Source organism: Gorilla gorilla, chromosome 23 (assembly GCF_029281585.2).
Source record: "Gorilla gorilla gorilla isolate KB3781 chromosome 23, NHGRI_mGorGor1-v2.1_pri, whole genome shotgun sequence".
Taxonomy (NCBI): domain Eukaryota; kingdom Metazoa; phylum Chordata; class Mammalia; order Primates; family Hominidae; genus Gorilla; species Gorilla gorilla.
The window spans coordinates 6,386,406-6,413,626 of NC_086018.1; the positions used below are offsets into that span (position 1 = coordinate 6,386,406).

General features: G+C 41.1%; 1 pseudogene; it reads right to left on the reverse strand.

Moving 5' to 3' along the window:
- Nucleotides 1-12,858: 12,858 nt before the first annotated feature.
- LOC101150749 (C-terminal-binding protein 2-like) lies at nt 12,859-15,658 on the reverse strand (annotated as a pseudogene).
- Nucleotides 15,659-27,221: the final 11,563 nt, after the last annotated feature.

Below are 27,221 nucleotides of genomic sequence, written 5' to 3' on the forward strand. Positions count from 1 at the left end.
GATCTCTGCTAGCATTTTTCTTAAAATGGATAAACATATGTTATATAGTATATATTATTATTCCTCATGATTTTTTTGCTATATTGTCTCTTTCCACTCATATGAGATATTTACAGCAGTTAAGTTCATAGAAACACGAAGTAGAAGAGTAGTTTCCAGGGACTACACAAAGGGCAATGGGAGGGGAGTGTTGTTTACTGGGTGTAGAGTTTCAGTTTTAAAAGATTGAAAAAATTTCCTTATGAACGTGGACAATGGTTGCAAAACAATGTGAATGTATTTAATTTCTTTAAACTGCACACAAAAAAATACTAAAATGGTTAATTTTATGTATTTTTATATTTTACTAAAAGGTAAAAACTACTTTCTAAAATGAACAGACTATAGCTATTTGCAACTGGTGGGTGAATATCACAAATGTAATGTTGCATAAAAGAAAGCAGACATGCCAGCTTGGGCAACATGGTGAAACCCTGTCTCTACCAAAAATACAAAACAATTAGCCGGGCATGGTGGTGCACGGCTGCGGTCCCAGTGACTCAAAAGGCTGAAGTGGAAGGAGATCTTAAGCCTGGTAGGCAGAGGTTGCAGTGAGATCATGCCACTGCACACCAACCTGGGGAAAAGAAAGAAAGAAAAAAGAAGAGAGAAAGAAAGAAGGAAGGAAGGAAAGAAAGAAAGAAAGAAGACAGAAAGAAGACAGAAAAGGAAAGAAAGAAAGAAAACAGAAAAGGAAATAAAGAAAATAGATGTACAAGTATACATACTGTATAATTTCATTTATATAAAATACTACAATCAAATAAAACTGAGGTTCTGACTTCCACTAAGTGTGGAGTAGCTTGTTGAACTCTCACAAATAACAATGATGAAACTTGAATAAAATATATTATTATAGAAAAACGCCTAGGCGTAATACATATATGATATGTGTGTTTAACAACTGAATGAAGATTTCAGCTATGCCCACTGTAGCGGAGATAAGCATTGGTTTGACACTAGCCCAGTGAACCCTGTTTATAAAACAAAAGTCTTCAAGGTGAAACAACAAAATCCAGAGTTTCTGTTCTATAATTATCATTTATAGTTTCTAGTACACAATTTTAAAATTCATAAGACTTGTAAAGAAACGTGAAAATGTCATCCATACACAATATCAAAAGCAGGCAGTAGAAGCTATCCCAGGATGTTGCAACCAGCAGACAAGAATTTGAAGGCAGTTTTTATGAATATGTTCATGGGGAAAAAAGAAAATATTCTCTTCATAAACAAACAGATGTGGAACTTCAGCAGAGAAATGAACTTATATATAAAAAACCTAATAGATAAGGAAATGAAAAAAATCTTTTGAGTTTAGCCACAGATTTAAAACAGAAGACACAGCAATAGAAATTATCCAGTCGGGAAAAAAAAAAAAAGTACAAAAAGTTTAAAGGAAATGAACAGAGCTCTCGAGACCTGTGGAATGACTGAGTCTGAGAAGGGAGAGAAAAAAAAATTAAATATGGAACAAAAGTAAATCAACAACTAATAGCGGAATACTTCCAAAAACTGTCCAAATACCTAAATATTTATATCCAAAAGGTCAATAAATACAAAACAAAATACAAATAAAACCACAGCAAGGCCATATCGTGGTTTATGAAACAGGCAAGGCAGGGCTTTTGCTTGACCTGCTATGATATCTAATTGCTACTATTTATGGATACTATGGAAATAAATAATAAATAGAATGGGAGATAGGTTATTCTCATAGTTTTTTTTTTTTTTTGCAAAGATGGCTTTTATTAAACGTAGATGACTTTCCAGCATGTCGAAAGGGGCGTGGCAGGGGAGGGGCGAGGAGAAGGGTCGGGGCTGAGGGAGGGGCCCTGCAAAGGTCTGGGCGCGCCCAGCTCCCCGAGAGCAAGCGTTATGGGAACGCTGGGCAGGCTGTCGGAGGCTCCCGGGCTCTGTCTTGTCAGAGAAAAATCAAACTTCAGGCACAAATAGTCGTGCAACTGGCACGTGGGGAGACTGTGTCACAATTACAAGTGAGACCACCTGCCTTGGCCACGCTGTCTCCTCGCACGCAGGAGAAGTTTGGGAACAGATAGGCTCCCCTCAGCAGGGCGGAATTGCACTGGAAACATGGAGGGGTGGAGGAGAAGATGAAATTTTCCCCGCAGTGTTGGAACTGTAGTCTCAGAGAAGGAGAAATTTTCCCCGTAGTGTTGGAACTGTAGTCTCAGACGCACTCCCAGCCTTTTTGTCGCGGCAGTGGGACTATAATCCCAGCATGCGCTGGGCTTAGGGGAGGTGCCCAGCCCTGGAGGAAGGGTCAACAGGGTGGGTCCCTCGCAACGCATCCTGGGAGTCATAGTCCTTAAACGGTTTCCAGCACGTTGATCTCAAGGCTATCGAACTACAATCCCGGCATGCACCGGGATTGGGGCAGTGTGTAACGCTGGAGGGAAGGATAGAGAGGCGCGTCCCTGGCCAGGGATGCTGGGAGTTATGGTCCCTTAACGGTTTCCAGCGATGGCCCCCGGCCTGCAGACTACAATCCCAGCAGCCACCGGGCTTCGAGGCGGTGTGTAGCCCTGGAGGGAAGGATAGGGAGGTGCGGCCTTAGCCAGGCGTGCTGGGAGTTATGGTCTCTTAACAGTTTCCAGTCCATTGGTCTCAGGACTACCTGACTACAACCCCAGCATGCGTTGGACTTGGGGGAGGTGCGCAGCCCTAGAGGAAGGATCGGGACCGCGGGTACCTAGCAAGGCATCTTGGGAGTCATAGTCCTTTAAGTAATTCCAGTCCATTGGTAGCGGGGCTAACGGACTACAGTCCCAGCATGCGCTGGGTTTGGGGGTAGTGTGTAGTATGGAAGCGAAGGATAGGGAGGCGCGTCCCTACCTAGGAGTGCTGGGAGTTATGGTGTCTTAACGTTTTCCATCCCATTGGTCGCCGAACTGCGAACTACAATCCCAGCATGCGCTGTCTGTCCTCCCCCGTGGTTCTCAGCCCTGGAGGGAGGGACAGGGAGGTGTGGACCTCGTCCTTTCCTAAGCGATACCACACGCTGATTCTGTGCCACCCCCTCGCCAAGGGAGTCCGGAGAAGGACTTGAGGGGCAGGTCTAGGCTGGGCGATGAGGACGGTGTGACGCTGCGAAGTGCACCTCCCTTGCTCAAATTGGAGGGGTCTGGTCCTCACTGCACAGCCCGCTGCACATCTCGGTGTCCTCTCACATACACACCCGCGGGGGGTTTCCAGAGCATCGCGCCTCTTCCAGCTCAGGGAGCCGCCTGCTGTGCTAAACTCTATGGGAACTGAGACATCCACCTGCTGCGTGGCCCACCCGTGCGCAACTTCAGAGCTTTCAGGGGGTGATGCGGGCTGTGGCTCCTTTGTGAAAATGTCACCCTCTACAGCGCCTTTCTTGTGATATAGAAGTTGACGCGTGAGAGAGGGTATTTATTCGGTTACCCAGGATCTGCTAACAGCAGAGGAGAAAACCACAATTCTCAGGCATAAGAATCTACCAAAGATGACGGTTTAGATATTTTACAGTTGAAATCACCAGCCTCACCTCAACTGAGTCCTGACTGACGAGTGTCACAAAAACACAGTTGGTGACCTGATCCCTCAGGAACAGGTGGTGCTCCAGCTTTGTGGGGATGACTTTCAAGGTGCAGAGCACTTGAGCAGCATTTGAAGTCATTCATGTTTTACATCTCTTCTTTGGATGGAAAGTTGATCACCCACAGCCGTTGGGGATGTACCTTAATATGCTGGGGCTTATCCGTTAAATTTTTCTGTCTAGACAATGAAAACCCAGAAGTTCCGCTTGCAGGTAGCCTCTTAATAATCGACGTCCCTAAGTTCCTTATGTCTCAGGATGGTTCCTTTTGTTCCCAGATGTTGGCAAGTTTCATGATGCATCTAATCTGTACAAACCTGTGTATTTCTCTATGTGAAAAGAATACTTTGTTCAAATTACATGTTCTTATAATTTTCACTTGTGATTAGTGAGTATGGGACACTATTAAAAAAACCTGAAAAACCTCATCATAGCAATTGAATCATGTTACTGTACTTTATGAGGAATTAACCCCTTCAGGATTAATTACACATGGGTTCATCAGCACATTTGTAAAGAAAGGAAGAAAAACTGTATGGCCTTTATGAAATTGGAAAAATAAAGAACTATATATAGGGAGACGACAGCACAATACTAGGGCCCTTCTCTTATTTTAAATAGACTCTATGGGGTCGAATGCCTGCATTCCTAACCTATCCTGCAGTATTCTCATCCTACTCTTCACTGTGTATTTAGGTGGGGGTTTCTGAATTCACTTGTCTACAGCGTTAGTGGGGATGTTGTAACGTGTGGGTATCCATCATCTATCATCTTAATAATTAATGAAGAGAAGAGCCTTGAGATCTCAGATACACTGCTGCTGAGTATGTGCCTGTAAAGACACTGCCCACACCGGTGGCCTCAGAAAGTTGAACCTGATGCCACCACAGCTGCTGTTCACAGATCTAGGTGCTCCTTGTGATTTGAGTCTCCTGCTTAGATTTGTGGTTGTGAACCTGCTATGCTCACCCCATTTATGGTAGTATATTTTGTGTTGCCTTTTCTATTCCATTTGTTTCCTGGGAACTCACTGTGTAACTGCAAGTCAGAGAATATGTACGGATTCCACCCCCCACTACCTAAGTCACTGTACACTGGTCACATTTGTGTCATGTTGTCAAACTACACGCTCTTCCTCTGTAATGGAATTTGTTGAAGAAGTATACTTATCTGTAGATCTCCTCAGTGTAATGTGGCTGGGATTGATTATGAAGCTGGGCGTGTTGTCCTTGGCCTCATTGACATTATTCAAAATACCTTTCCCATATTTTGAAGTTTGATACTACTTTGTTAACGTGAACACTTGCCATAGCAGGCTCTATTAAATATCTTTGTGAATTTAACTGGTAAAACAACTTATGAAGTAGGCACATGATCCCCATTTTACAGGTGAGGAAACTAATGTTCCAGGATTTTGAGTAATTTAATTAATTTTACACAACTTTCTGGTGCATTTTGAATCTTAAGTTGGATCTCTGCCTCCACAGCGTGTGGGCTTACCTCCTTTTCTATTTTGTGCCTCTCTTCTAGCATCTGCAAGGGTACATGTTTTATTTTTAGTACATCTTCTACTTGATGGTAGGAAACTTGACAAACAGGTCCTTAGTGGGAGAGAAAACTCACTGGCATTTGTCCTTCTCTCTGCTGCTTCTTACCCTGGCAGGTGTGAGAGTTATCAGGTGAGATGGAGCAGTGGAAGATCCTGACCAGTCCTCACCTGGAATATTTGTTATTATAAAAAAAATAGTCCTCTCACTTTTTACAAGTGTAATTTCTTTGCCTTAAAGTTTTGTCTGGGCTTTCTCTTACAGGTTCCTGCGAATGAAGTTGCAAATATTGATGAAGATAATACTACTGCCTTGCTGTCAAACAGTAACAGTCACTTTTTTTTGTATCTCCAATTATAAATGCAATACATACTGTAAAAAGAAAAGAACACATCATAAATATCTTTATAAAGTAAAATTCTTGGCTGGTGGCCGGGAGAAGTGACTCATGCGTGTAATCTCAGCACTTTGTGAGGGTGAGGTGGGTGGATCATGAGGTCAGGAATTTGAGACCAGCCTAGCTGACATGGTGGAACCCCATCTCTACTAAAAAACACAAAAATTAGCTGGTCTTGGTGGTGGGTGCCTGTAATCCCAGCTACCCACGAGGCTGAAGCAGGAGAATCACTTGAACCTAGGAGGTGAATGGTGCAGTGAGCCAAGATCATGCCACTGCACTCTAACCTGGGCAAGAGAGTGAGACTCCATCTCAAAAACAAAACAAAACTAAAACTTGGTTGGCCTAGTGGCTCAATCCCAGCACTTTGGGAGCCCAAGGCAGGTGAATTGCTTGAGCCCAGAAGCTCAAGACCAGTGTGGGCAACATGGTAAAACCCTCTCTCTACAAAAATACAAAAATTAACCAGTTATGGTGATGTACACCTGTATTCCCAGCTACTAGGGAGGCTGAGGTTGGAGGATTGTTTGAGCCTGGGAGGCCAAGTTTGCAGTGAGCTGTAATCACACCACTGCGCTTCCATGTAGGCAACAAAGTGAGACCCTGACTCAAAAAATAAAAACATAATAAACTGAAAGTCCCCTTTATTCCCTTCTCTTCAAAATCACTTTTTTTATTTGAAAAAACTGTTAAGAGGTTGTTTTTTATTCTTCTGTCTAAGTTGTATAAATTTCTTTTCTTTTTTTATTTTTTGAGAAAGAGTCTCGCTCTGTCACCCAGGCTGGAGTGGAGTGGCATGATCTCGGCTCACTGCAAGCTCTGCCTCCCTGTTTCACGCCATTCTCCTGCCTCAGCCTCCCAAGTAGCTGGGACTAGAGGTGTCCGCCACCACGCCCGGCTAATTTTTTGTATTTTTCGTAGAGACAGGGTTTCACCGTGTTAGCCAGGATGGTCTTGGTCTCGATATCCGGCCCCCTGATCTGCCCACTTCGTCTTCCCAGAGTGCTGGGATTACAGGCGTGAACCACCGCGCCCGGCCTGTTCTACAAATTTCTAAGTGATACACATAAAGTTTATTTTAAAAATTACATCACACTACATTTTTTAAAATCTACTGTTTCTCCATGTGTATTCTATCTATCTATCTATCTATCTATCTATCTATCTATCTATCTATCTACCTATCTATGGCAAGGCCTTGCTCTGTCACCCAGACTGGAGTTCAGTAGCTCAATTATGGCTCACTGCAGACTCAAACTCTCAGGCTCAAATGATTTTCTAACTTCAGCTTCTGAAGTAGCTGGGAGTACAGGTGCATGCCACTACTCCTGGCTAATTGTTAGTTTTTTTTTTTCTTTCTTTAAACAGGGTCTCACTGTGTCACCTGGGCTGGAATGCAATGCACAATCACAGCTCACTCTAGCCTTGACCACTCAAGCTCAGGCAATTCTGCCTCAGCCTCCTGAGCAGCTGGGACCACAAATGTGTATTAGCACACTTGGCTGTTTATTATTATTTGCAGAGACGGGGTCTCCCTATGCTGCCCAGGCATGCTGTGAACTCTTGTGCTTAAGCAATCTGCTACTTCGGCCTCCCAAAGTGCTGGAATTACAGGTGTGAGCCACCACAACTTACCCAGCCTTTTTACTTTTTGTAAGAATAGCATCAGTGTATTAAAAATATAACGGAAATTATTTATGGTGTCTTTTCAATTCTTATGCATTAAAATTCTCTTATTAGAGCCTATTATTAATGGTTATAGTGTATTTTCTGTGAAATTTTACTGTCATACACTACATGTCAATGATTCAAGATACCCAAACTTCATGAATGCACAGTCACAGTAGAATATTTTAGTTCTCTAGAAAATATTTTAGTAAATGATATATCAAGTTTATATGCAAGGTAGCCTGGTCTGGTAGCAGGTGCTTGTAATCTCAGTGAAGGCTGAGGCAGGAGAATGGTATGAACTCAGGAGGCGGAGGTTGAAATGAGCCGTCGTCTCGCCACTGCACTTCAGCCTGGGTGACAGAGTGAGACTCTCTCTCAAAAAAAGAAAAAAAACTCTGCTTGCAAGATTTTATGAGTAAATATGTTTCTTAGTTTTCTTTACAATTCCATATTACTGTCTCGATTATTTAGAATAGGTTCCAGGGAAGCAGTTGATTTTATTTTGGGTTTTACGTATGTATTATAACTTTGGATGTTATAATTTCCAACTCTGCCTGTACACTTCAAGTCAATGTGGATTTTTAAAAAAATTTTAATAGTACAAACTATTCATAGATTCAACTGCATAATGTTAAAAGCAACGGCAGCTCCTGGTTTAAAAAGGGGAACGGTGGAAGCTGTAGGGCATTTTATTTAAAATCGCGTTAGATTTTTCAGATGGATGATAGTTAAGATCATTAAATCCCATTACTGCTTCTAAGATTTCCACAAAATAGCACATTAAATCCTCAGTCCTAAGCAATCACGACAGAGATTCAAAATTGCCTCTCAATGTCAAGGTAAACAGCGCACTGTCTTCTCTTGCAATAAAGGTACATCATTTGATATACAAGGGAGCATAGCAGTCAGACACTTACAAGATCGTGCTGTAGAAATAACTTCCATGTTTTCATCCGCCATGTGTATCCTCACCTCTGTCTCCCGTGCAGTAACACTATCAGTTTCCTCATCTGTCCTTTCTACTTTCTTTGAAAGAGGATGCTGATTGCAGACAATACATGACAGAGGCATTTCAAATCAGAAAGGAGTTTCTTGAGATATACGTGATTTTAGTTTTAAGTAGAATTTCCTGAAGAGTTTTAGTTACAATACTACCTTCAAGAGGATGGTGGTGAAATTCGTAGTAAACATTTGGCAAAATATAGGTTATGGGGCAGCCATCTCCTAGAAACACTTCATCGGGGTTTATATATGAAATGTGAGGTATCGTAGGTTTAATCCTGGCACAGAACCAAAACTGAGTGCATTTCACTTGAACAGCTGACCAGTCCCCAGCACAGGTCCATATCAAGAAACGGAGAAGAAAGAATCCATTTATCCCCAGAAAGGTCTTCATTTGCCCAAATTGGAAACCAAATTTCACTCAGGAAGCTAATGTTCGGTTTAATTAAAACATAAATCGGTGATATGTTTTCAAAATTAAGTTATATATGTGTTTGTTTTTCTCTATAAATATGTCCCCAACTTTGCTCACGGCTTATCTTCCATATTTTTTGGCTGATTTTCAGTGTTTGTCTTATCTTCTTTGGGTGAATAGTCATTGAAATAGTCTTAATTTCACCATGTGTTTAATTATAAATCTACACTTCCTTTGTGTGAGAGAAAATCTTTTGTGAACAAAATTTAATTTTTGGAAAGCTTTATAAGTCCATATTTTTTCTTTTAAAAATTGTGATTGTGGTAAAAACATATAATGTAAAATTTACCATCTTAATTCTTTTTAAGTGTATATTTCATTAGTGTTAAGTACATTCACATAGTTATGCAAAAGACCTGTAGAACTTCTATGCCTTGCAAAACTAACATTAAATGCCTTTTAAGACAACTGCCCATTTTACCATCTCTTCAGCCCTTGACAAACACCATTGTAACTTTTTTTTCCTATGAGTTTGTCTACTTAAGATACCTGATTATGAATGGAATCATAGACTCTCACTTTGTTCCTGGCTTATTTCAGTTAACGCGATATTCTCAATAATTATCATATAATGTGACTTCTTAAAGACTGAATAATATCCCATTTTGTGTATGTGCCACTTGTTATTAATCTGTTCACTGGTCAAGGGACAGCTGGGTTGTTTCTGCCTTTTGGCTTGTGTTAATAATGCTGCAATAAATTTGCCTGTGCAAATATCTCTTCCGGATCATGTGTTGCATATTTTAAATACATAGCCAGAATGGGGTTTGCTGGATTGTATAATAATCTCATTTTAAATTTTTTGAAGAGTTTTCATACTATTTTAAAAACAAGTTTGAGGTGATAGATTATTGTGACTTTGCTTTGCATTTTTCTAGAAGAGAGATGTCGAGTATCCTTTTAAATGCCTAGCCATTTCTATGTCTTCTTTGGAGAAAGTCATTTCAAACATTTGCCATTCTAAATCAAGTCATTAAATTTTTTTGTTGTTGAGTTTTAGGAATTTATATATTTTTAAAATTAACACCTACCAAATATGTGATTAGAAAATATTTTTACCCTTTTTTGTTGTATGTATATATGTTTTTATGCACATATATAACCCTATACAAGACAGGGTCTTGCTGTGTTTTCATGGCTAGTCTCAAACTTTTGACATCAAGTGATTGTTCTGCCTTGGCCTCCTAAAGTTCTAGAATTATAGGCATGAGCCACCATGCCTAGCTTTCACCCACTTATTAGGTGACATTTGTATGGCACTAAATGTTTTATTTCATGTGTAGAATAGTTGAAGCTTAATGTAGTCCCTTTTTTTTGTCGTTGTTCTTTTCCTTGTTGCTTATGAATTTGATGTCAAACTTAAGGAAAGAGTTTTAAGACTTATGTCATAAACTTTTTCCCTATGTTTACTTCTAAGAATTTTATTAGTTTTTATGTTTAAGTATTGAATCCATTAAAAAAACTTTTCTTTTTATATATGATACAAAGGAAGCAGCCTACTTTATTTTTTTCTCTGTAAATATTCAATTTGGAAAATTCTTTGTTAAAGCGATTCTTATTTTTCTATTGTGTGGTCATGGAAAGCTTATGGAAGATTATTTTATCACACATGCAAGGGTTTATTTCTGGGATCTCTATTCTGTTTCATCATCTATGTATCTCTTTTTGTGGCAGTACCATATTGTTTTTATTTTTGTAGCTTTGTATCATGATTTTAAATCAGAAAATGTAATACCTCTTTGTTCTTCACTAGTCACATTTCCTAAGCAACCTTTAGAATTGTACACAAAAATTCTGCAAAAAAACATACCATTGGGATTTTGACAAAAATTACATTACATTTTTATATCATCATGAGTAGTACTGACAACTTTTTTTTTTTTTTTTTTTGGAGATGGAGTTTTAGTGAGTCACTCAGTCTGAAGGGCAGGGGTGTGAGATGTGCTCACTGCAGGCTCCGCTTCCCAGGTTCAAGCAATTCTCCAGTCTCAGCCACCAGAGTAGCTAGGATTACAGTCATGCACCACCTCATATAGCTAACTTTTGTATTTTTAGTAGAGATAGGGTTTTGCCATATTCACCAGGCTAGTCTCAAACTTCTGATCTCAAGTGATCCACCCACTTTGGCCTCCCAAAGTCCTGGGATTACAGGCATGAGCCACGTGCCGGCCCTGACATCTTAACAATATCAAATCACCTGACACTTGAGCAAGACTATATGAAAGATTTTGCTTAATTTTCTGTTATTTATGTATTTGCCACATTTTCTTGCTTTTGAATTCTAGTTTCATTTACATTGTGTGACTTCAGCTTTCTTAAATTTAATAAGACCTGTATCCTAACAGAATGTACCATGTGTGATTGAGAATATTGCAGATTTTGCTCCTTTCAATTGTAGAGTTCTGTAAATGCTGGTTGGGTCTATAATGTTCAGGTTTGGCTTTCTTACTGATATTACATCTGACTATTCTAGTCATTATTGAAAGTGGAGTCTTGAAGTCCACCATTTCTGTGTTGCTATGTATTTCTGGCTTGAGTTCTGTCAATATTTGTGTTACATATTTGAAAGACGAGAATCAGTTGAATCTGGGAGGAGGAGGTTGAAGAGACTATCGCGAGATCGTGCCACTGCCCTCCAGCCTGGGAGAAAGAAACTGTCTCTAAAAAGAAAGAAAGAAAGAAAGAAAGATGTCAGTGCTATTTACAGTAATATAAAAATTTAATGTAATTTTTGTCAAAATCTCAATGGCATATTTTTGCAGATTTTTCAAATTATATATATATGATTTATAAATTATTGTTATAGATTCCTTGAAAGTTAATCCATCTCACCATTACATAATACCAATCTGTCTCGGCCGGGCGCAGTGGCTCACGCCTGTAGTCCCAGCACTTTGGGAGGCCGAGGCGGGTGAATCATGAGGTACAGAGATCGAGACCATCCTGACCAACAAGGTGAAACCCCGTCTCTACTAAAACGTACAAAAATCAGCTGGGTGTGGTGGCTCATGCCTGTAGTCCCAGCTACTCAGGAAGCTGAGGCAGGAGAATCGATTGAACCAGGGAGGCGGAGGTTGCAGTGAGCCGAGATCGTGCCACTGCACTCCAGCCTGGTGACAGAATGAGACTCTGTCTCCAAAAACAAAAACAAAAACATAATACCAATCTGTCTCTTGTTCACATTTTTTATTTCAAATATATTTTGTTTAATATAATTATGACCATGGCCCTCCAGTTGTAGGTACTCTTTGCATAAAATATATTTTCTTTATACTGTTACTTTCAACTTATTTGAGTCCTTAGAGCTGAAGAGACTCTTGTAGAGAGCACATTGCTGGATCTTCTTTGTTCTTAATCCATTAAATTATTTATTCATTTTCTTTAAGGTATTTAACTTTTTATAATTGAAGTAATTACTACAGTTAATGATGTTACTTTATTATTTGTAATTGTCTTCTGTGTTTCTTGTAGATGTGTTATTTATCATTTTTTCTCTTACTGCTTTATTTTTGTTTGTTGATTGTGCAGTGACATGATTGAATTTCTTTCTCATTTGCCTTTGCATACATTCTACAGGTTTTTTGGTAATCATCTTGAGAAATAAAGACTTCATGAATCATCTTAAAGTTATGACAGTATATAACAACTATATTTCAACTGAATGCAAAGTTGTACCTCTTCACACCCCCAATGTTTTATTAATATCACATATTGTCTTTTCTTATTGTCTGTGAACACAAATTTATGCAGATTTTTGCTTCATTTTTTAAACTCCATGGCAATATTTTGAAAGTTTTGTGCACCATCATTATGACAGTAGAGATTTCTTTACCTGTTTATATATTGACCTTTAATATAGCACTTTCTATTTTCATGAGCTTTTATGATGCTGTGCAGCATCATTTCATTTTTCAACTTGATAGGCTTTCTTTAACATTTCCTTTAGGACAGTTCTAGTGGTTAGTAACACACTGAACTTTTATTTATTTTGGAAACGTTTAGTTTTTTTATTTCTGAAGTGATAGTATTCCAGTTGAAGGTTTTTGTTTGGAAGTATTTCTTCTTGTTTAATTACCTTGTCATCTAGGGATTTCTCAGCTACTTTTTAAAAATAACCTCTTTATTACTTTTCTCCTATATTGTTTTTGTAAGACTCCTTTTATAAATATAATGGTCCACTTGATGACGTGCAGTACGTCCCATACTTTTTTCTCCATTCTGCTTAAAAAATTTGTTTTCATCACTCAATATTTATAACTACAATGTCATCAATTGTGTAATTTTTTCTCCTCTATTAGTCTGCTTTTGTGACTGTTGATTAAATTTTAATATAGCTATTATGTTCTTCAGATTCACAATTGTTGGTTTTTAAAAATCTTTTTATTGATATCTCATTTTCTTTATGTATCACTTCTTCTAATATTATTTTGTTGTCTATGTTCTGTTTTTGTTCATTAAGCAGTTTTTTCTAATTACATTTTATTGAAAACTGCACTGAATGCTAAACGTCCATCTTTACAATAAACAACTACAGTAACGGTAATTCGCACTACAGTAAAACAAAACGTACTTCTGATAGCCATTATTTTTCTGTTTGGGACAATTTAAAAAATTTTTATTTTCTTACAAAAACGGGGATGTACCTAATCAAAGGATCAAAATATGCCATCTTTTTAAACAAAAAGACAATGATTCACAAAAGACTATGAATAGAACATGTAACTAATTGATGCAAATCTAACAGGATTTGTTAAAATCAGTCACATCCAATACATCTGAAGTGTTCTTGTATAAAACACAACGTGAAGAAAAGAAGACTTTATCAATGTCTTAAAAAGTGGGTTTGTTCATAGACAATCTGACAAGTTACCATTAAAAGTGTTTCCTGTGACATAAGAAAATGCAATATTATTTTTCTTGAACCCTTTTAGTGCAAGACTTCCCACTAAATAAAATAGCAGAGGATGTGAAACTGAGAAAATATACTTGATTACAAACAGCGAGTGAAACTTATTACTTTTTTTTTTTTTTGCATTATCGGAGGCTTTTACTGAACTTACAACCAACTTGCCCGCTCTGTATGCAGTTCAGATGTGAGAGATGCGTCTCTGTACAGGAGCCGGTACTGTCTTCAATCCTATGCGTGCGGATGTCTACCACAGGCAAACAGTTTACTCCACATTTTCTAGTAATGTGATCTTCTGATTAGCAAAAAGCGGTAAACAGTCCCTGTAGGCTGAAGGAACTCAAGTCACAAGATGGGGATTTCCTCCTCATGGTTTTTATTTTGATGTTTGAAGTCTTGATGCAACATTCTAAGCAGGGTGTTCCTGATCTGCTGTGCCTAAGGGACAGATAAAGGAAAAAGTTGTATTTATTCTTTGTGATTTGACGCACAGATGATAAACTAAACACACAATAACGGAAGTTGGTGATTAATAAATCACATCCTAGTCTTTCAGAGCTTCCGTAAGCAGACGACATCTTCAGTTTTCTAGCTCCCGTAGTTTTAACACTGCAATACCAATGAGCATATGTCCAGAATCAGCTAAAAAGAGCGTCAGATTCTTTTTCTCTTAGTTTATCTATTTTTCACTGTCTCTTGTTCAAAAGTGTATCTGAATGATTACCTTCCGGCATTCTCTGTTATTTCTCGTTGGGGTGCTCTCGATTGTCCCCATGTTTGAGGGCTGGTTGGGAAAGGGTGCTTGGGAAGGATGTGCCACTGTCGGGAGTTTATGAGTCACCGGGATGTCTCCAGGGAAGATCCCTTCCATGGATGCCGGAAGTCCTCCTGGAGCCACGCCTACGATGCCTGGATGAATTGCTTGCTGGTCTATTTCCCACCAAAGCACAGATGTGACAAAGAATTCCTTGTTCACACAGTTTCTTAAGCTTCCTGGGATACGACCCGTGATGGCTCGGCGGATCTCGGTGGCAGCTGTCTCTCTCATCTCCAGTGACACCTGCTGGCTGTAGCAGGCAGTGTGAGGAGTGCAGATGAGATTGGGGGCATCTTTCAACAGACCCTGAGCAAAGCTAAAGGGCTGCGACTCATTCACGTCGAGGACTGCCCCTCGTATCCTACCTTCCTTGAGGGCCTGTGCTAAGGCTTTCTCGTCCACCAGGCCACCACGGGCTGCGTTCACAAGGAATGCTCCCTGCCTCATCTGCTTTATGGTAAAGTCATTGATGAGATGGTGCTTATGTTCGTTGAGACTGCAGTGCAAGGAGACGCAGTCGCTCTGATACAGCCAATCCTGCAGGGTGCAGACCCTCTGCATGCCCAGGGACTGCTCGATCCCATCCTGTAAGTAGGGGTAATAAAATATGACGCTGAATCCAAAAGCTGTGGCTGGAACTGCAAAAGCCTGCTGCGTGCGACCCTAGCCGATGAGGTCCAGCGTCTTCCCATGAACGCGGGCCACTCCCGAGGCCACCTCGCAGATCTGCCCCATGCTCTGAACCCGCTTGCCTTCCCACAGTGCCTGGTACAGCCATGTGTTCCTCTGGTATATGTTGAGAATGTGGCAGTTGGTGGAATTGGCTGTCTCTTCCACGGCTGCGGACGGGATGTTTCACACAGCAATTCTGAGCTCACTAGCAGCCTTGATGTCCACGTTGTCATAGCCACTGTCCACCCCCACGATCACCCTCAAGGCCTTGATATTTGCCAGATCCTCCCTGGTGAGGTGATTCTGTGGTACATCATGGCTCCCCCGGCTCCGTTTAGAACTTTCTCGTGGATCTCTTGCGTGGACTGCATCACAGAAGGCCACGGTGGCCAGGTCCTTCAGGATGGGCATGTCCACAGTGCAGTCACAGCCGACCAGGAACGCTGCCAGTGAGCGTGGGCTTAGGGGGTCTTTCATGATCTAGGGGCGAATTCCTTCACAAATTCTATCCAATCGCTGTCTCTTGACTTAGCGCTTATCCACAAGGGCCATTCTTTACGGAACTTTGCAGATCAAAAGGCAAAGCAGTCCTCTAAGAACGTAGGGGAACTCGCAGGAGTCTGTGTGCATGATGCCACTATGAACCCAATATAAATTTGTTCACAAACTCTATAGTTCACACGATGGGCTGCCCGTCTTTTTAAGGGAATATAGCTTCATTGGTTCAAAACCATTTAAGGTGATGAAACCCATTTGCTTGCAACTCAGCCACCATCGCGCAATCAACAAATCTCACCACGACCCCAGGTCTGGAGCTCCTGGAGTCCGCGACCGCTGGGGGTGGAGGCGGCTTCGGCCTAGTGCAGCCAGGTCCCTGCTCCTGCTCTGAGCCTCGGACGTGTGTTGGGGGTCCACCTGATTGTCCCTCATGGTGTCGAGGCTCCTCCCTTGCCGGGGCCCTGCGGACCGCAGGAGTGTCCATGTCATTAAGGAGCTTTGATAATTATTTTGATTTTTAAAATTATATAATGCGAAAACAACAACAACAACAAAATATAAACCTATAAATTTTGACCTTTAAAAGTCAACAAAGAATTTTAAAGGTCAATATTTGTAGGTTTATTTTATTTCTTCAACTGGGACATGTTTTCGTCCTTTTCTGTATGCCCTGCAATCTTTTGATGAGATTCAGAAATTTATAAAACAACTGTGTAATGTAGTATGTACAAACTTTCTTACTACAAGATAATACAACAATCAGTGAGGCTGTACATCCTGGTGCTTCATTAACAGGGTCTTCAGTATGTCTTCTCTGGGCTTGTGTGTGTATTTTTAAGGTAAAGATATTTTTCCCATTGTTTTCCAGACACGGTAGTCCTTTGCTTCCGCAGTTGATTGCAGTGTTTGTTTCTCTGAGGCTGTGATAAGCATGCAACTTCTTTTCTCAGCAGTCATAAGTTGTCATTCTCATTACTCTGCCATTTCCTTGAGCATTCCCTGTTGGGGGAGACAGAATCTAGTCATCAGCGGTAGCCCAAAAAGCCAAACCTTTGAACATATGTTCCACTCTTCTCATTCTATACTGAGGGAGATACTAAAAGTTGGACGGTTTCTCTTGAGCCCAGTTGCTGTTCTGGGAAAGAAGAAGGGATGTGGTGAATATAAGCCAGACCTGGTTGCCTTGTACAGCAAGCTTTTCCAATCCACCTTGTTTTGTTTTTGTTACGGCTCTGTTTTGTTTTAGGTTTTTAGCAGCCTGCAGCAATGGTTTTCAGGTTCTGTCTCTAGTGATAAGCGGCAAAGGGGGATGAGGAAAGGGCCTTACTGGCTCCACCAGAAACAGAAACTAAGAACTCATGGCTGTAGTCTCCCTTGGATGCCCCTGTTCTACAGTAAAGGAAATATCTTTGGAATGTAAAAAGAGAGAGAATAATAGGCATCAACCCAATAGGCAAAAGTGAACAAATAACAAAGATGAGAGGAGCAAAGGCCAAGGAGAAAACCTTAAAAATATGGTGTTGGAAGTTCTGCTTCAAAGAAATTGGTTCTGGAAAATTCTAGATTTACTTTTTTTGCTGCCACAGATGGAAATTTCCTACCCTATGCTTATTATGCTCTTAAATCTTCTAAGGCTTCTCCTGTTCATCCACTAACATTCCAGGGCATTCACAGTGACAGCCAAAGTTCTCCTCTTCTTTCTGCTATTCCCGTGAAGGCCTTGTGGTCTGAGTGCTTTTCCATTGTTTTTGGGATCTGAGGAAATCTGCACATTTTGTGAGACTTCTATGTTAAGCTGTTTTGTAAAAATCTGTGCCTCATGTCAGAAGTTTGTGAGAATAAAAGTGCAGGCATTGGGGTTTGGTTCACATATTTCAGAAACTCCAACGACAAATGTTTCTTCTTCATAATTTTCAATCCTATGATTTCAAATGTGTTCCTGCAAAAAAATCGGAAAAAAATTTATCAGAGCCCAAAGCACCTCAGCACATATGATAAAGTTGAATCTTCTATTTCACTTTATTCTTTTTTTCATCTCTGGTAATGTAGGTCAAAAAGTTTTCTTTCCCTTAGTAGAAACTGACTTAGAAATGTGAACTCTCTATGCCAAACATCTCACCTGTGGAATAGTTTATTGTAGCTACTCATCTCAAAGAATTTTTAAAGACCTTAATCCATAGAAAAACTTAGAAACATGCCAGGAATAGAACAAATTCTTAATTGTTACATTATTTCTTAATGAGTTATTTTATTAATTAATCTTATATAAAGCTTAGTGGGACTGTGATCTGTACGTTTTCCCTGTCCTTTTTTTATGTATGTCAAATTAGCCTGTAATTTTAGCTTCAGGGTTTTCAGAATAGAATACTTGAATTTATGTGTTATATAAAAAGTGAATTAGGTAGTATGCACATCACATTAAGAAAAGTTTTAGTTTGTGTCTAAGTTCACTGCATAGAAAAACTTAACATTAGTGTTTCCATTTACTTTCCTCAACATTTATCTGAATGATAGTATAATTTATTTCTAATTGCTTATTATATTGTAGTTTTCCACAGCATATTTTACAATATTCATGTTGTTCCCATATGTAAAAATGTAGGGCTTTTCTTTGCTTTTAAAAAAATAAATTATAGGCCAGTGCTGTGTTTCATGCTTGTAATCGCAGCACATTAAGAGGTTGAGATGGGTGGATCACGAGGTCAGGAGTTCAAGACCAGCCTGGCCAACATGGTGAAATCCCGTCTCTACTAAAACTACAAAAAATATCGCCGGCCAGGAGCGGTGGCTCAAGCCTGTAATCCCAGCACTTTGGGAGGCCGAGACAGGTGGATCACTAGGTCAGAAGATCAAGACCTTCCTGGCTAACACGGTGAAACCCCGTCTATACTAAAAATACACAAAAATTAGCTGGGCCTGATGGTGGGTGCCTGTAGTCCCAGCTACTCAGGAGGCTGAGGCAGGAGAATGGCGTGAACCTGGGAGGTGGAGGTTGCAGTCAGCTGAGGTCTCGCCACTACACTCCAGCCTGGGTGACAGAGCGAGACTCCATCTCAAAAAATTAAAAAAATAAATAAATTATAGCCTTTCCATTTGTACAAAAAGAGGAGTAATATATTAAGAACATAATAAAAAGTGTCTCTAATATCATTGAAAGCTTTATTAAAATTTTCTTCTAAATGCTCTTTATGGGAGATTATAATGTATTAGTTGTGCAATTTTGTTACTCTAACCATATGCTAATAATTCAAAATCTGCTCTTTATGGGTGTCCAGTTATGGTTGAACATGCTAGTTATCTAGAAAGAGTCTTCTTCCGTTGTATGCTTTGTTTATTCGGTATTTCACAGGCTAATGTTTTTTTAATTTTATTTTCTAATATTATATATTCTTGTATTTCCTTGTTAGGATAGGCTGCCTTACATCATTTAATTGTGTTTTTAGATTCTGCCTATATATTATAATTTTGTATGACTATATTCAACTGTGTACAGTTTCAAGGGTGTACAAAATAAGTCAAATATGAATCAACCACATGTCTATTGCCAAAATAATTCTCTGTTCATTTGCCTGTATAAATATTACTCATACTTTATTTATGACTTGTGTATTTGTTTTATTAGTTGGTGGTCAATTATTTTTTTAATCCTCTCTGGGTGAGTAGTTGCGGAAATTGTCTTAATTTCCACTTCTATATATTAATGAATCTATATTACTTTTGTGCGAAGGAAACACTTCTGTGATTTGAAGTAATTTTTTTTTTACCTCTGAACTTTTTACTGGCCTCCTGCTCCCCACAGGGACCTTGTTTCTGCTGGCTTAGCACAACAAAACGTCTGTATTGTTGATCTCAGACACCACTTTGCTGTCCACTATCCTGCGGGGGCTCTTCTTTTGGATGGCTTGCAGGTATTTACTGCTGTCCAGAGCATCCGGGAGATTGAAATCCTCCCCGTCTTCTAGCAGGTGGCAGTAGGTGGCAATCTCAGCCTCCAGCTCGACCTTGTTGTTCCACAGGTCCTCGTGCTCTTGGGCCTGGTTCCTCTCTTCCTGGGTTTGGGATAGCTCTGACTCCAGATGCAGCAGGATCCTGTTGAGCTGCTCCATCTACATCTGCCTCCATCAGGTTGTTCTCCAAGCTGGCCTTCAGATATCTCATTGAGTCCAGGTCGATATCCAAGGACTGGACTGTACATCTCAACCCCCTGAGCATCCTCTCAGCAGCTGCGATCTCAGCGGACTGCATGGTGACTACTGTGGTGCTCTCCTCAGTCTGCTGGGACCAGTACTTGTCCAGGTCCTCTCAGTTATTCTCAGCCATCTCGTCATATTGGGCCCAGATGCCTGTCATGACCTTGCCAAGGTCCTGAGACTTGGAGACATCTACCTCCATGGTCAACCAAGAGCTGGAAATCAGGTATTATGACCTTTAACTTCCTCCTCATGATTCTTCATGAAGAGCAGCTCTTCCTTGAGGGCCTCCATCTCTGTCTCCAGCAGAGGCTGAGTGACACTGGTGTTATCAGTAATGTTGCTCTCCACAAACTGGCACATGGCCAGCTCTGTCTCACACTTTAAAGTCATCAGCAGCAAAATGATCATTGTCAGTCTGCAGTGCAGGATGATGCAGGCACTGTCTGCAGAATTGGCAAAGATTTTTTTATTAGTCTAGTTGTCTGTCTTTATGCCAGTAACATAAGATTTTGATTACTGTAGATTTCTAACATGTCTTGAAATCAGGAATAGTAATGCTTCCAAATTTTTTTATGTGGTCCCCTGAAATTCTGTATACTTTGGGGAGTCACATTCTCTGTTTCTGTCAAAAATAATATTAAGAATTTCATAGGGATTGTATTAAATCTGTAGCTCACTTTGGGCGTTATAGACAAGTTCAAAATATTAAATTTTTAACTCTTGAATAAAAGCATGTTGAAGAATAAATTGTTTAATTTTCATGTATTTGTGAATTTTATGAATTTTCTTCTGTTATTGATTTCTAGTTTTAATCCATTTTGGTCAGAAATTATAGTCTGTAACCTTCAATTTTTATTATACTTTAAGTTCTAGGATACATGTGCAGAACGTACAGGTTTGTTACACAGGTATACATGTGCCATGTTTGTTTGCTGCACCCATCAACTCATCATTTACATTAAGTGTTCTCCGAATGCTATCCCTTTCATGGCCCCCACCCCCAAACAGGCACTAGCTTTTGATGTTCCCTGTCCTGTGTCCACGTGTTCTCATTGTTTAACTCCTACCTATGAGTGAAAACATGCAGTGTTTGTTTTTCTGTCCTTGTGATAGTTTGCTGAGAATGATGGTTTCCAGCTTCATCCATGTCCCTGCAAATGACATGAACTCATCCTTTTTTAAGGCTGCGTAGTATTCCATGGTGTATATGTGCCACAATTTCTTAATCCAGTCTATCATTGATGGACTTCTGGGATGGTTCCAAGACTTTGCTATTCTTAACAGTGCCACATTAAACATATGTGTGCATGTGTCTTTATAGTAGCATGATTTATAATCCTTTGGATATATACCCAGTAATGGGATTGCTGGGTCAAATGGTATTTCTGGTTGTAGATACTTGAGAAATTGCCACACTCTCTTCCACAGTGGTTGAACTAATTTACACTCCAACCCACAGTGTAAAAGCATTTTTCGTTTTTCCACATCCTCTCCAGCATCTGTTGTTCCCTGACATTTTAATGATCCCCATTCTAACTAGCGTAAGATGGTATCTCATTGTGGTTTTCATTTGCATTTCTCTGATGACCAGTGACGATGAGCAATTTTTCATGTCCGTTGGTTACATACATTTCTTCTTTTGAGAAGTGTCTGTTCATATCCTTTGCCCACTTTTTGATGGGATTGCTCGTTTTTTTCTTGTAAATTTGTTTAAGTTCTTTGTAGATTCTGGATGTGAGTCCTTTGTCAGATGGGTAGATTGCAAAAATTTTCTCACATATGAGAGTCAATTTTTCAACTTTTGAAACTGCCTTCGGGTATGGGATTCAGAGCCTCAAAAGTGAACTATGATCATGTGAAAGAACGACAATCTTTAATGTTGGCTGGGTGTGCATCCCAATGCCATTACATTACTGTGTGCTGAGCCCTATTAGGACTTTCTGTTTTGCACCTGAGGGCTTTATATGTTATGCATGACAGTCTCAATTCTTTCAGAGATTTTCATGCTGGCATGGACCCATGATCATACCTGTGGCCTAAGCCTATATAAGAGTCAACATCTTTACAACTGGCGGGGTCCAGATAAGAGAATCATCACCTTTCTATGCGCTGGGTTTATAACGAAGTTCCCCTTCCAACTCTGGACAGATGATTACATATGAGAGTCACAATCCCAACTATAAACTGCATTCATGTGTGAAATTCAGGACCTCACCAGTGGGTTCTGTTTATATGTGAGGGTGAAAATCATAATGGTCAGGAGGGTGCAGGGTGTGCATACGAGAAACAAATTTCACCTGTGCGCTGGGCCCTGTGATAAGACTCTCTACCACCTGAGGGCTTTCTGTAATATGTGAGAGAGTGGATGATCTTAGCGAGGAGACCCACGGCTATTTCTCATTTCCCTAAGTGTCGGTAGGAGAAGCAGGATCTCTCCTATTGGCTGGTTTGACATATGAATGTCATCATTGCACCTGTGTGTTGTGTTCCAAGATATATGTCACAATTGCACCTGTATATAGGAAGAGAGCAGGAGAGTAAAATCAGCTGGACTCTGGGCCAGTGATATGTAGCTTCCCTGAGAAGAGGGACCAGACAACAGTCACATTACCTGAACGCTCAGGCATGGGTATGTTGCAATCCACTCCTCAAATTAGGACCCAGGCAGCAGAGACACATCACCTGCATGCTGGATCTAGCAATTTGTCACAATCCTCTCTGTGGTCAGGATGCAGGCAGAAGAGTCACATCTTCTTGTTGATGAATGCAGAAATATGTCACAAGTTTCACTGGTGTAAGGTAGAGGAATAAACCTTTTATCCCCTAAGTGTTGGGCCCAGGGATATGTCACAATACCCAAAATATGCAAACCCAGGCAAAAGAGAACAGTCACATCACCTTGGTGGTAGGGTCAGTGATATATCACAATCCCCTCTTTTGGAAGGGCCCAGATAAGAGTGGAGAGTCACATCGCCTAGGCAATGAATAGAAAGGTATGTCATAATACTCCTGTTGGCAAGACCTATGCAGAATAGTCTCACATCACCTATGTGTTCAACCCAGATATATGTTACCACACACCATGTATGCAGGGACCAGGCAAGAGAAAAGGCCACATCACCTCGGTTTTCACCCAGCAATATATCACAATACCTCCTAAGAGGAGGTAACAGACAGGACAGTCAGATCACCTAGGTCAGAGGAGCAGAGCTATATGGTAATGCCCTGTGTGTGTGGGCCCAAAAATACAGGAGAGTTACATCACCTGAAGACTGTACCCAGCTTTAAGTCACAATGACCCCTGTGGGCAGCACCCAGGCATGAGAAGAGAGCACCATCATGTAGGTGCTGTGCGAGGCTGTATTTCACAATCTCCACTATGGATAGGTTTCAGGGAGAAGAGGAGCATCACATTATCTAGTTGATGAGTCTAGAGATACGTCAAAATGACCCCTCTGAAGAGACCAGGATGCAGAATCACATGACCTGTGTGCTGGGTCTAGGAATAACCCACTCTCCCTTCTGTAAACGTGGCCACGCAGAAGATGAGGGTCACATATTTAAGGTGATGAACGCGGAAAGATTTCACAAGGCTCCCTGTAGGCAAGACCCAGGCAGGAGATTCTCTTCCCTCAGTTGCTGAGACCAGGAATATATCACAATGTGGGGCTCAAGCAGAAACCAAAAGAAACATCACCTATTTTCTGGGCTCAGAATTATGTCACAATCTCTCCTATTGGCAAAGCCTTTGTTAAAACAGAAGAGTCTTGTCAAATAGTTGATGGGTTCAGAGATATGTCCCAATGCCATATGTTACAAATTGCTGTAGGCAGGGTTCAGGCAGGAGACTCACTTTGGTGTTGGGCCCAATAATGTGTCACAGTGCTTTCTGCCTGCAGGGCAAAGTCAACAGAGTAATGTCACTGAGAAGTTGGACCCACCAATGTATCACAATCTCCTTCCAAACAAATCCTAAGAAACGAAAGAAGAGTAACATGAGCTAGGTGCTGGGCACAGTGATATGTCACAATCCCTTCTTTAAGCAGGGACTAGGCAGCAGAAGAAAATCACACCACAGGGGTGATGGGCACATAGATATTTCACAATGTCCCCTTAGGCAAAGCTCAGGAAGGAGAGGTAGATCATCTAGGTTTTGGATGCAACAGTATGTCAAAATGGCCATTGTGGACTGGGCACCGGCAGAAGAGTCACATACCCTGGAAGTGGGACCCAGCAATATATCACAACGCCCCGGTGAGTAGCACTAATGCAAGACAGAAAACTTACCTAGGTGTAAGGCCAAGTGATATGTCCCAATGTCCTCTGTGGGCAGCACCAAGGCAGGAGATAAGAGTCACATCACCTAGGTGCTGGCTTCAGTGATACATCAGAATCCCATCTGTGAGCTGGACACAGGAAACAGAGCTAAAACACTCGGGAGCTGGGCAGAGAAGTATGTCACAATCCCACCTGCAGAAAGCGACAGGGACAAGATGAACAACTCCACACATGTACAGATTCCAGGTATGAGAATTTGTATGTTGGGCCTAAGCACACCAGTCCCAATCTCAACAGTGAACTGGATTCATAAGTGAGTCTTCTCTGGCTGACCGTGTCCCCTTAGGAGAGTTACAGTCTCACAGATGTAATGAATTTTGGTTTGAGAGTCACCCGTCTACCTGTGGAAAAGATCCATATATGAGAGTCAATTTTCTCTTTCTTTCTTTTTCTTTCTTTTTTTCTCTTTCTTTCTTTCTTTCTTTCTTTCTTTCTTTCTTTCTTTCTCTTTCTTTCTTTATTTATTTTTCTTTCCTTCCTTCCGTCTTCTTTCTTTCCTTCCTTCTTTCTTTCTTTCTTTATTTCTTTTGGTCCCTTGAGATGGAGTCTCACTCTATCGCCAGGCTGGAGTGCAGTGGGGCGATCTTGGCTCTCTGCAACCTCTGCCTCCTGGGCTGAATCAACTCTCCTGCCTCAGCTTCCCGAGTAGCTGAGATTACAGGTACATGCCACCATGCTCAGCTAATTTTTGTATTTTTATTAGAGATGGGGTGGCCAGGTGCAGTGTCCCATGCCTGTAATCCCAGCACTTTGGGAGGTCGAGGTGGGTGGATCACCTGAGGTCATGAGTTTGAGATCAGCCTAATCAATATGGTGAAACCCCGTCTCCACTAAAAATACAAAAATTAGCTGGGAATGGTGGCATGATCCTGTAGTCCCTGCTACTCGGGAAGCTGAGACAAGAGAATTGTTTGAACCTGGGAGGTGGAGGTTGCAGTAAGCCTATATGGTGCCAATGCACTCCAGTCTGGGTGACAGAGCAAGACTCTGTCTCAAAATAATAATAATAATAATCATCATCATCATCATCATCATAAATAGTAGAGAGAGGCGGTTTCACCATGTTGGCCAGGATGGTCTTGATCTCCTGATCTCGTGATCTACCCACCTCGGCTTCCCAAAGTGCTGTGATTATAGGTGTGAGCCACTGCACCCTGCCGGTTGTGCTCATTTTTGAGGATAACTTTTATTGTTAACAGAGTGTGCATGAGTGTTAGAATCTCGCCTGTTTGCTGGGCCCTGTTAGGACACTATGTACCTCCTGTGGGCCTTGTACAGTGTGCATTAAACATAATCCACTCTGAGGTCTTCATGCTGATATGAACCTATGATCATACCTGTGGCCATAAGCCCAGGTATGAGAGTCAACATCTCTCCAGCTGGCTGGATCCAGACAAGAGGATCTTTACTTGGCTGTAAACTGGGTTCAGAAATAAGTCAGTATCGCCACTGTGACTGGATGTTCACATATGTTAGTTATAATTCCAACTGTGGACTGCATTCAGTTATGAGATTTAGGACCTCCGCAATCACCTCTGATCCTGTGTAAGAGTGACAATTCTGATGATTGGTGGGTGTGCACACAGAGAACACAATCTCACCTGTGTTCTGGGCCCTGTGATGACACTGTACCATCAGAGTGCTTTACATGATATGCAAGAGTGCTTATTTTCTCTGACCTTCATAGTAAGAGAAGACCCATAATTTTGCGAGTTTTGTTAAGCCTGGCTATGAGAGAAAGTATCTCTCCTATTGGTTGGTTTAAGGTATGAATGTCATCATCACTCCTATGTGCTAGGCCAAAATATATGTGACAACTTCACATTTGGGTAGTCAGCAAGCAGGAGAGTCTCATCACCTGGTTCTCTGTCAGAGATATGTTGCAGTCTTCCCTGAGGACAGGGACAAGGCAAGAGAGTCACATCCTAGGTGTTCTGCCAGAGATATGTCCTTCCTCCCTCCTGAAAGCATGACACATGCAGCAGAGTTACCTCACCTGGCTTCAGGGCCCAGTGATATGTCACAATTTTTCCTGTGAACTAAGCGCAGGCAGGAGAAACACATCACCTGTTTGCTCAGCCCAGAAATATGCTACAGTTTTTCTTGTGAGCAGTGCTTAGTCAGAAATGGGGGGATCACATTTTCTAGGTGATAAATGCAGAGCTATGTCACAGGGCCCCCAGTAGTCAGGGCCTTGGCAGAAGCTTCCTATTGTCTAGGCGATTGGCCCAGTGATACAACACAATAGCAAAATTATGTGGGGCCCAAGGCAAAGAGGAGAGTTGCATCACCTAAGTGATGAACAAAAAGATATGTCATAATACCCAGGTGGAAATGGCCCATGCACGTGAGTCACATTACCTGGGTGTTGGACCCAGTGATATGTCACAATACACAATATATGCAGGGCGCAGCCAAGAGGGGAGAGTGAAATCGCTCAGGTGCTGGGCCCGGTGATACATTGTAATCTCTCTTTGGTCAGAGCCCTAGCAGTAGAAGAAACTCACATCACCTCTGTGCTGAGGTCAGCCATATGTCACAATACCCCTGACAAATGGGCCCAGCCAAAGAGTCACTATTTAGGTGAGAGACTGATAGATATTTTGCAATGCCTCCTGTGGGTAGCGCTCAGTAAAAAGACAGTCACATTACCTAGATTCTGCCCTCAACGATTTGTAACAATCCCTGCTATGAACAGGCAGCAGTCAGAAGAAGGGAGTCCCATCACCTGGGTGATCAGTGCAGAGATATATCACAATGCCCCCTGTAGGCAAAGCCTAGACAAGAGTTACATCACCTGGGTGTTGGACACAGCAATATGTCACAATGGCTCATGTGGGCAAAGCACAGGACAGAGTCACGTAACAAAATGCCAGGACCAGTGATAGGTCAGTATACCCATTTTGGGCAGTGCCAAGGCAGGAGAATAGAAGCGCATTAATTAGATGCTGGATGCAGGGATATATCACAGTCTCATTTGTGGGCTACACCCAGGCAAAAATGTCAAATCACTCTGTTGCTGGCTAGAGGTGTACATCAGAATCACACCTGCAAGAAGGTCCATGGATGAGATTAACAATCCCTCA